The following is an 11,815-nucleotide window of genomic DNA, read 5'->3' on the forward strand; positions in this document are numbered from 1 at the left end:
TTTATCAGATTAATGTCAATGAGATTGTTATGGCAAACTGAGGTACTGGACAATTTCTGGAAAGTTTATTCATGCTGGAGGACTTGAATGGAGTTTCAACCTCAAAAACCTGAGCCCTTAGCTTAGTTTCTTAACAGTTTTTATAGGTATCCTTGCATCATTCTTTAACTGTTACAACATTGGGAGGTTTAAGTTTCAGCATATGTGATTATTAGCGCAGATGCATAAGTGCTGTAAGATCACCAAGGGGGAAATCCCTTCTGCAGGCATGTTTGCAGAGGCTGACATTTAGGGCACGAGTTAAAATATTCTTCAGGAACAGAATTTACTGTTTAGAAAACAAGGTAGTTGCAAACAGATGTTCTACTAGATGACTATTTCTCAAAATAGTTTTGAGGTCTTTGTTGTTCACCATTTAGTTTTGATTCCTCTTTCAGCACAGATTTTTAGTAAGTATTCTTGAAACTATTATAAGATGAATACTGTGTCTTAAAGTATAAAATCATTCAAAAGGAATAAACATAATATCAGACACACAAAAACGTGACATTAAATGCATGGGTATATTTCTTTTCTTCTTCAATACTGCCACGCATGGTGAATGTACTGTTAGTCAGTAAATTCTGACAAAGCAGAAAGATGTAATATATTCATTTCTATTTCTGACATAGTATGCTTATGACCCATTGCCAGTTAGATTTTGATCAAATCAAAATAAAATTCTGAAAATAGAATGCTCTCCAAAAGGCAGGAAATATGTATTTATGATACTAGTGAAAGCTTTGCCTATGGAATTTGTTAAAACTTATGTAGGCATTTTGATTTTCCACTCAATCTAGAGGTGTTGGACAAATAATTAACTCAAATTAATCATGGATCAGAGTTAGGATAAATTAACTACATAGTAGATGAAAATCACTTTTAACTACAGTCTCCTGTAAAAGCCTGAAGATGTCTTGTTGTATGGCATTTTTTCCTTCATCCATAATATGATGCCATCTTGGAGTAGAGAATGTCTTAGCCAGTTAGCTAAGACCGCATAGCAGAATATGAAAGGTAGCCAGGCCTATGGTAATGGTAATGGCACTATTGACATTCCTTAGTAAATGCAGTAGGTAGAGTCCAGTTATTACTCCTTTCAGTCCCAGCTGCAAGTGATCTTGGGAGATGCCAAGGTATACAGGGTGGAGGATTGCCTGAAAGTAGATCTCCATGATGCAGCTTCCATGATTTTGTCATCCATGCAGTGATGCACCTGTCATCAGGTCACCCATGTTCCCTTAAGTAATCCTATGCTCTCTGAGCAAGCCCCAAACTTTCATCAGTTCAACAAGTTGGCTTTTGATGAAATTGTACTTTAGTTTCTTGATGCTTCCCCCTCTGGACTGATTTGATATTTTTTTTTGTGACTCCCCAAGAAAAATTAATGCAACAATGTTTTATATGACATGTCTCTTCTATTAGGAAGACATTGTGTTATGCTAAGAAGAATTTAGTATTAATCATGCTTTCCATCTGCCCCCCAAAATGATGTACAACTGCTAGAGTTTGGGTGTCTCTAAAACCATGTGTATAAGCTTGGTCACCTTCCTGTTCCATTATTGGGGATGGTAGGATTTTTAAGAGGCTCAGTGGAGAAGGTTTTGTCAGTGGGGGCATGCAGTTAAAGGAGGTGAGGGTTTTTCTCTACCATACACTTCCTCATGATATGCTGTCTCATCACAAGCCCAAACACAACACAGACAATCCATCATGGATGAAACATCCAAAAGCCGAGAGCCAAAAATAAAGCTTTCCTCTTTATAAGTTGATCTCCTTATTTGGTTACACTGATAAAAATTAACTACCACGACAACTGACAGATTATTTCGCAGAGCATAATGAATGTTAAGTTAATGTTTTTAGATACCTAAATAACTGATCTGTTTTTTATGTGTGTGTTATATTCCTTGCATGTATCTAAGTAGTGCACCTGTATCATACAATGCCCAAAGAAGCCAGAAGAGAGTGTCAGATTCTCTGGAATAGAAGAAGCATTTCATTAAAGCTTTAACATACTCAATAACAATTTCCAGAGCAAAGATACATCTCTTCCAAAAGTGGCTATAAAATTTTTAGATTTGCTGTTGAATTAATACAGTTATACAATATTGAACTCAGTATAAATCCTGTAAGACATAAAATTGAATGAGTTTTTAACCTTTAAAAAAGATCTCCATTTCATTTTAAAATATACTGTTCCTTACAGAAAGACTCATTGTTTTTGCTAATAACACTTAGATGTTGGCACATGTGTCTCTAATCTGTATGTATCTGATTATTACTAGTCATGGTCAGTTGTACTTGGATCCTTGGCACCCATGAATGGATATAAAGTCATCGGGTAGATTTCAGTGGTAATGTTTATCACCTTTACTAATTAACATGATGTAAATTTTTATGCTTCCTCCTCAAATATAACTCATTTTTTAAATTTTAAATTTTTGTGTGTATATCATACAGAACATCCCAAACAATCTTAATTCATCTATATAACTACTTCCCAGATGGCACCCTCCCATAGTCCCCCCCCACTAGAGCCCTTATACTCTGTCATCCCTGCTACTGTCTGCTGTGTTGTTGGCACCCCCAGTCCTTCCCCACTGCTTGTCCATTTGGTGAATCTAGTCAGCCTATCTAGAGGTCTTTGTTTTAGGAAGGTCATCTGTTCTTCATCTAGCAGCAATCAATTGTCAATATTCCTTTAGATAAGATTGGGGTCTGCTGTGGAGTTAATGAACTATTTTTAACTGCCTTGTGGGTGCTGAGAATCTAACCTTGGTCCTTTGCAAGAGAAGTCAGGTTCTTAACAGCAGAGCCGTATCTCCCCAGCCCCCATATTTTTAAATTTTTAGGTTATCATTTGTGTGTGTATTTGTGAGAGAGAGGGAGAGAGAGAGAGAGAGAGAGAGAGAGAGAGAGAGAGAGGAGACAGAGAGACAGAGAGAGAGCTCTGCATATGTGTCCATAGCTGTGTGTGTGCATGTGTGGTGGAGGTACAAATACATGTGTATACTTGTACATACAGAGGTAAGAAGTTGATGTGGGATGCCATCCTCTCTCACACTTCTTTATTTATTTACCTATCTCTCTATTTTATTTATTTATTTATTTATTATTTATTATTTATTTATTTGAGACAAGGTCTCTCACTCAACCTAAAGCTCACCAATTTGGCAAGATTAGCAAGTTCTACAGAGCTAGGATATGCCATCTCAAACGGTTTTCTAATATTGGTCCCAGGGATTCAAATTCAGGAGCTCATACTTGCATACTGTTGTATAGGACTGTCTCCAAAGCCAGACAAATGTCATCTTTCTGAGGTCATCTGTGCCAACTTGCTGAAGATTATCACAGCTGGGCTTGTGGACTGTGATGTCCCTACATTGAAGTGGGGGCAGGGAGAGTCATGGAATACCTGAGTATACAGCCACACCTCCCACCTATGTTGGACAATTCAGTCCTAATTACACATGGCCTCTGGTCAGGGATGGAGTATATAGACTGGGGAAGACTAAAAGAGAGTATCCCATTCATGCTACTATAGGGAAGATATCATCCATATTGGTAAAGATTTTGGTTATGGCATTAGGGGGCACACCCACAGTCCTGTAGGTAATCCTTCACCCATTGATCTGTAAATTCATTGGATACCCAGGGTGAGCTTTGGTTAATCATACCTTGGTTTATCACTGGAGCATTGGGTGGACATTGTTTATGTCTCCCTCGGGAAAGGAGATTTAGTAAAGCATACCAAGTACTTCATCAACTGAACCATCTCCCCAGTTCAACTATCATTTTTATCTACTTAGAAATTTCTCATCGTGGATATATGCACTTAAATGAGTTTTAGAAAATATAGATGGCTGTTACTTACTAAAATTTGTTTTTAAACTTCAAAATAAGAAGAGATTAAAATCATCATCATTATAATCTCAATTCTAATAAAATGTCTGTGAAGGGAATATAAAATATTAAATATGTTCTGAATGTGTAAATCAAAGTTATATTTATTAGTAGTAATTATATTAGGCCTTTAATTAAGTCTCAGCTATTCATAATAGAAATCTTAAATATCATTAAAATTATATTCTATAAGTAATTACTCAAAAACTTCAAGTTTTGACAATCTTGAAAACCTTCCCTTCCAAAACAACTTTCATTTCAGACTCCATAGTTTTAGTTTACATACTTTTCTGGGAAAATATTGTATTTGGAAATGATTTTCTGCCTTACAATAAAATATCCTTCTCTTTAAATAGGAAAATGATAAATGAAAATATCCACAAGGAAGGCTGAAGGAAGATCCTTCAAGGCTAAGGAGAAAGATGAGACCCTCATTATGACATGTTTTGCACGCCTCTATTCCAATCCTTACCCAGTAACAAGTCAAACAGAATCTCACTGAAAAACAAGAGCTATAGATGGCAATGCAGCACTAACTTTCTAAATAAAAATAACAGCTGTAAACTACAGGGCAGATCCAGATTTGGAGCTACTATATATAAGCTACATTATAATGATAATTTGGGATATAATTTTAATGACTCCAATGATCCAAAGCAATAAAGATATTGCATATGTATTACATAAGGCCACACATTAATATTAGGCAGCAACTATTTGTATTTAAAATATGCCTTTTTCTCCAGTGATCATTGTATATTAGGATGCAATGAAGAACTTGCTCTTAAATTATTCAGTTTCTCTCAGAAGTATAAGCATGCATCACTAGATCCATCTATAATGTAAGTTATTTTTATCTCAATATATTGATGATGAAGAAACAACTTCATGCTGATGATTGTTGGTGCCACAGTAGAATACAAAATTGTGGTTGCTGAGCAATGCAAAAGATGTTATCAAATCAAACTCACCAAGCCATAACTCACTAGTGCCAACTTTTCTAAGTAATTCCAAAGACAGGAGCAAGGGAGATGTATAAATTCAGCATAAAGCACATGAGATACCTCACGTGGTTCCCCTATGTTACTTTCCCACGTTGTATTATTCACATTTCTGTTGCTATAGTTAAATACCATGACCAAGGAAACTTACAGAAGGAAGACTTTATTTGGGTTTATGATTCCAGAGAGGGAGTTCATAATGGAGATGTAGGTACAGTATAGGTGGCAGTAGCAGGAACCTGAGCACTCACACCATCTACCACCAACACAAAGACGACAGAGTGACCTGGAACTGGGGTGAGGTTATGATCTCTCAAACCCCACCTCGAGTGATGCACTTCTTCCAGCAATGGTATGTTTCCTAAGATTCCATGACCTCTTAAACAGCGCTATCACCTGGAAAAATGCATTCAAATACTTCAAACTACATGTGAAAATAAACCTGGATAAAGAATAAGATGAATAGATCCAGTAAATGATGAACTTGTTTGATAAGTCCCATGAAAAATAAAAAGACAACATAACTATTTCATTTAAAATTTACATTCTAATTGAGGACTTGGATAGAAAGATAGCTATCAGATGAGCTCTGGTCACTTTCCAATGCATACATTCATCCTTTCCTTATCTTGAATACCATTCACTATGGCGTCTGATATTCTCCCACCCCTGGATATTACTAAATATCTTTTTCCTATGTCAACACTACTGACATTTTGAGATGGATAATTTTTTTGTGGGGGGAGGAGACAGTCCTATGCTTCATGGGATTAGCAGCATTTCTGATGACATAATGGCTACAACTACAGAAATTTGATAATTAAGAGTCCCAGAAAACACTGAATGAATAATTCTAAATTGATAAATATCTCCAAGTTGATAATCAGTGCTATTTATTGAATAATTTTATCTAGAAATATAACTAAATAGAGTGAAGTAGAAAACAGGCCTGCCAATAACCGTCAAAGGCTCACCCTTTGAAGTAGTGACCTACTTCCACCAGTGAGTCTGTAACTCCAAAAAGTTCCATGGCCCCCTAAAATAGTGCCACTAACTGTAGAAAAAATGTCCAGAGAATGAATTGGGCAGTCATGGGGAGGGTCATTTCAAATTCAAAGCACAACAACTTTTAAATAATAAAATTAAACTCCTATGAAAATACTTTTCATTCTAAAGTATAATTCATGTACTTTTTAAATTTCTTATTCAGAGATAGATAGATATATAGGTGATGCTAGATGATAGATTGATAGTGTGATGGCTAATTTTAGTTGTCAACTTGACGTGACTGCAATCATGTGAGCATTAATTCACTATTTTGTGCTCTCAGCTGTGGATATGAGGTCACTAGTTGCTTTAATTTCTGCCACCTTGATTTCCCCACAAAGATGAACTATAACGTGGTATTGAGATCCAAATAAACCTTTTCTTCTTTAGATTGCTTTTGTCATGGTATTTTACCACAGCAATAGAAAATAAATTAACACAGAAATTGGATAGATGATAGATAGAAGACTGATTAATGATAGCCAGAAGACAAGCAGGCAGACAGACAGACAGATAGGATTATGAGTTCCACACTAGCCTGGCTATATATAAAGACCTTGTCTCAAACAAAGAAAGTTACCTCTATGCAGATTCTTCCAGATGAACCAGGTATCAGTTCATCACTCATTTTTTTCATTTTTAATTAGCATATTATTAATTGTACAACATGTTAAGCTTCACTGTTTCTCCCTATTTCCATTTGTTCTTTGTGTCCCTTTTCTTTACGTAGTTTAGATCTTTCACCACCAACACATAATAACACAGCCTACAGTTACTTTTTCCTGAACATTCTCTTAGTTTCCTAAGAACTAGAATACATAAGCCTGTGGAGAAGGATCTCAGATCGTGTATCTTACATAATTTGTTATCAGTAGCATTTAGTTTAATGTCTTTCTAATCCTGAGAAAAAGTCATCTGCACATGTAATATACCAATCACTTTAGAAGGGTGTGGAAATAGGTGAGACAGTTTCAACTCTCAAGTTAATTTTGTCACCTTCACCTATGCTATAAGTCACAGAAGTAAATAACTATAACATCTAGAAGCATCTGCTTATAGACATTCACAAATACTTGCAAGTCAAACATCTATTAAAATTTCTTCCAATTATTAGAATGTAAAATTGGCAATATAACCACGGTAATAGTTTGCTTGGCTGCAAATTTTCCAAACTGCTATCACTTACAAGAGAAAATTATTATTTCACAGTTCTAGATGCTAAAAATCTGAAATTAAAATTTCAGCAAGTCATGGTCTCTCTGTAGACCCTGGAGCAGACTCCTCTCTTTTTTCCCACTTCTTGATAGCTCAGTAGTCCTTGCTGTTTATTCTAAATCAATAACTAACTCCATTATTATGTGGACTATTGTTTTGGTTCTATCACTATATCCTCCTTCCTTTATTAAAATAAAACATAGCTGCTCTACTAAAATTCACCAAAATCAAATGAAAATTTATATCGATTGATTATACTTGTAAAACTTTGTTTCTAAAATTAGAATGTCGTATTCACAGGTTCTGGGTCGACACAAATTTTATGTGAATGGTGTTCACACCAGGACACAAATTGCATTACTCAGATTTTTTTGTTGCTGTGACCAAATTCCCAACAGAAACCACTTAAAAGAAAAAGCAGTTTTAGTTTGGCTCTTGTCCATGGTCACTTGGCCCCATACCCTTTGCAAAGGGTTATGTGGAAGAGGAGGTTCTTTACTTCACTGAAGGCAGGAAGCAGAGTGGACAAGAAGGGGCCTAAGATGATATCTCCAAGGAGCTGACTTCATGAGCTACTTCTTTCAGCTAGGACCCTCCTCCTAATATATTTATAACTTCTCACATTAAAGTCACGGTTAAAGACTGCCATGCTAATGCTTCAGAGCAGAGACATTTTGTATTTAAACCATAATATTTATGATTATTAGCTGTAAGAATTTATGTAATGATTTACCAGATTCTATGTAGTATTTCTCTGTGGATTTTAATTCTTTTGGACTCTCACTAGTATTTCCAGTCACCTGGCCCATTCTATTGTCTCTATGGTCTTTCAGATGAACAATGACCTCACAGATGGTGCTGTGCAATGAATGAAGCATCTTATTCCACAACCATAGAATAATAAAAGAACCTTCTTGTATTTTGAAAATTCAAGCTTAAAGGTTTTCTTATTCTATGTTCTTCAAAAGGCCTCATTGCCAACAGTACAGACTAAAAACATAAAGAATAAAATCGCTGATATCGTTTCCTTTCCATGTCACCTTGTGTCAACCTATTTGGCTTGCTCCTTGAGATCTGAATCCATTTTCTTTCATTTTCATTGTCAAAATTTTCCCTGGTAATTTGACTCCAGTTTTCTCTGCTTTATATTAATAACAGATAAAAACTATATTGGAATTGTATTTTCTCTTTATTTTCCTTTCACTTTTCTTACCAATAATTGACTTTAGCTATTATTTTCATCAGTCTGAAAGATACCTTGGTTCATCATGTCAACTTAGTTAACAAGACCATCCAATTTCAATTAAAAGAAGACATAACATATTCAGCTTGTTTTCTTAAAATTTCAAGCATATCAATATTCATAAAAAAAGACCTGAGCTATCCCATATATATTTTCAAGTTTTTTCTTCCTTCCATAGTCCTTTAATTTTTCACCCGGAGTTATAAATATTATATTTAATACGCCTGGCATATTTGATTAAAGCATTCATTCCTTGGACTATAGAAAATTCTCTTTATGGAGTTCCTAGTCATAAGTTCATAAACTGTGTTTGCTTACCAAAAGATATGCCAAATCTAAGCTATAATATATCTTCCCTTGATAAGTATTTTTCATCTATCAAGCATCTCAGCAAATGTGTCTGGGTAGGACTTGCCCAAAGGTCCACTTCTTAGACACTATGTCGTCTCTTGGCTTTCTTTCCTCAGGAAAGGCTTCTTACATAGAGTGATTAAGAGTGGATCACAAGAAATATGCTTTATCTTTTTTCACAATTTCTAGGTTGGTAATATTGCTGGTTGTGTAATAAGATGATATAAAGGAGGAAATAATTTTTAATTTTAAAAGAAGCATAAAATAGTAATTGAGTATACCTCCCTACCCTGTAATGGAGAAACAGATAACAAGGAACAATGGGTACCAAGTAAATCTGAAACGCAATAGGGAAAACAACATTAGGTCTTCAAACTTGAGAATAATCTTTGAATTCATGTCCTGCTTTGAAAACACTAGGATGTGAATTATCACACAGGTTTTGGAAGACCACACCCCAATGCCTTGGCAAACAGCAGCTCTTATGCACTGGAAATACCTGGCTTTGACTTTTCCAAACTAGTGGATTTTCCACCGGTGGCTCTACATTTTATGGTCTCAGGGAGGGTCCCACACTCGTGTCCTCTCTGGACATTGCCCCAGTGGAAATTCTCAGCAGTGGCTCCCACTTGTACAGGTAGTTGCAGCATCATTTGAAGTCTATGTGGAAGTCATCATGCCCTACAGCTCTTGTACTCTATCTACTTGCAGACTTAGTACCAAGTGGACACTAAGGTTCACTGTCATGCCCTTTGGAGTGGACACAGCAGGAGCCACTGGAGCTGCTGCTTGTGTGGACAAGGTACAGTGTCTGCATGCAGTAAGCAGCAATACTTGGTCTCCTTCATAGAAATTGTTCTGGCTCCAATCATTGTCATACTATGATGTTTCCTATATTTAGGGATGAACTGTAAGGAGATGGTGACAGGTGAATTTGTGACGGTTAAATGGATTTTCAACATGACTAGATTAAGTGACAGTACAATAGCTGTTGAAGTACTGTTTATTCTGAGTGTTGCAATAGGCACTGATAATCGCATTTCACTGAAAAGGAAACCCATGAATAAAATGACTATGTTATCTAATATATTTCCAGAAATTTTCAGAGGAGGAGATTAATGTATGAATTGATGTAATGAAAATATCTCTTAAAAAGCTGAGAGCTCAGGAGGAAGAAAAACAAAACAAAACAACAACACACACACAAACATAAGCCTTGCTTTCTTTTCTTCGGAAGCAGGGAAGCCCTTCATTTCTTGCTCACGAACATCAAAACACCAGATTCTATGGACTTGGAATTTCAGGAATTAGAGCAAAAGCTGCCATAAGGACCTCGGGCCTTCTGAGACAAAGAGCTCAATCATAAGCTCCTTCTCTGCAGCAGCTGTTGAAAACCAACTGAGCAATGTTGTCAGCTTCTCAGGATGTCCAGCTTGTAGATAGTTGTCAAGGTACTTATCAGACACCAGAAAAAAGTGAGCCAATTCTCCTATTGTATCTCTTCTTCTATTTCTACTTCTATCTACAAATAGATAAAATATATTAAGCATATAGTTTATACAGATATGTGGTTTTATATTGCTTATTTTTGTTATATGTGGAGAGCCTTGCCTAAAACAGCACTGAGACTGAATTGTTGCTAAAAAATTTTTTTCATGGTAAAGTTTGTCATATTTGAAAGTATGTGAAAAAGTTTGGAGAAGTTAGAAATTAGTAACTAACTGCATCACTAAGAGTGGTAATACCAATAATGACCACACTGATCATCATTTATAACCCTGATGGTGTTTTTATTCTATATAAAACATTGTATGAGATGTTAAAGAATACAGAAATGAAATTCTACAAGTAATTCTAATATTTAAGAAGATTTAGATATGACACAAATAGTCATGAATTATTAGAGAGAAATAACAAAGACAAAAATAGACAAGAAACATTGAAAAATGGAGACCCAAAAAGGTTAATAATGAAGAAAGTAATCAGACAGATGGATTGAAGAAACAAAACTCATAGTCAAAGAAAAATGAGAGGGTTATTAATGAAGTTATTAATAGAGACAAAAAGTATTCTAATGGTTGCAGTATGGGCCACATTATTCAACTGTCTATAAGTGCATTTGTTTAAATACCGAGTATTTGCTTGACTTTCTTAATGTCCTGAAGCTCCTCGGCTTCACTGATGGAGGGACTCTCTAGGAATATTAAGCAGCATTCTGGTATTTATAGTAAGTCTTTGGGGAATTTTATATTCCCACAACTATATACATTTTATCTGTGCTACAAATAATCAGTCTAATTTTAAAGCATTAATCACACATAAAACAATTCCTCATAGAATTAAATTGCTTCCTTTATGGAGATTTTTTAAAATCTTAATAATTCTTCAGTATGGAAAAGTATCTTCAAAAAAAATTTTAAGAAGGGTTTTTACTTTGTAGACCAGGCTGGTCTCAACATCCAGCATGTTTGGCCAAAAAATTATACAAAGATCTACCAAACTTCTTTGTACTGCTTTCTTGAACTTTTAATGTGGAAATTGTAAAAAGAGTTTTCTTTCATTCCAGATCTTTAAATATGTTTTTTAATTTACTATTTTTATTTTATGTGTATGCGTGTATTGCCTGGATGTAGGTAAGTGCACCCATGTTGTGCATTGCCCAAAGAAGACAGAAGAGGCTGCTAGATCCCCTGGAACTGTAGTTACAGACAGTTATCATCTGCCATATGGGTGCTGGGATTTGAACCCAGGTCTTCTGCAAGAACAGTCAGTGTTCTTAACTGCTGAGCCATGTCTCCAGCCCCCAATCCCAGATCTTTATATTTATCTGTCACTTACATAAAATATATGGTTCTTAAAATGATGTTTGAACTTTTGCTAATGTTATAAAATATAGACAAAAAGTGACAGAGAAGCGTCAATAAACCATTTATGGCTCTCTGAGATGAAGAAGATTTGATCATGGTGGGTAATCTTTATGATGTGGTAAATTCAGTTTGGAAGAACTTTATTA

The sequence above is a fragment of the Nannospalax galili genome, unplaced genomic scaffold (genome assembly GCF_000622305.1).
Source record: "Nannospalax galili isolate Female #2095 unplaced genomic scaffold, S.galili_v1.0 scaffold892, whole genome shotgun sequence".
Lineage (NCBI taxonomy): Eukaryota > Metazoa > Chordata > Mammalia > Rodentia > Spalacidae > Nannospalax > Nannospalax galili.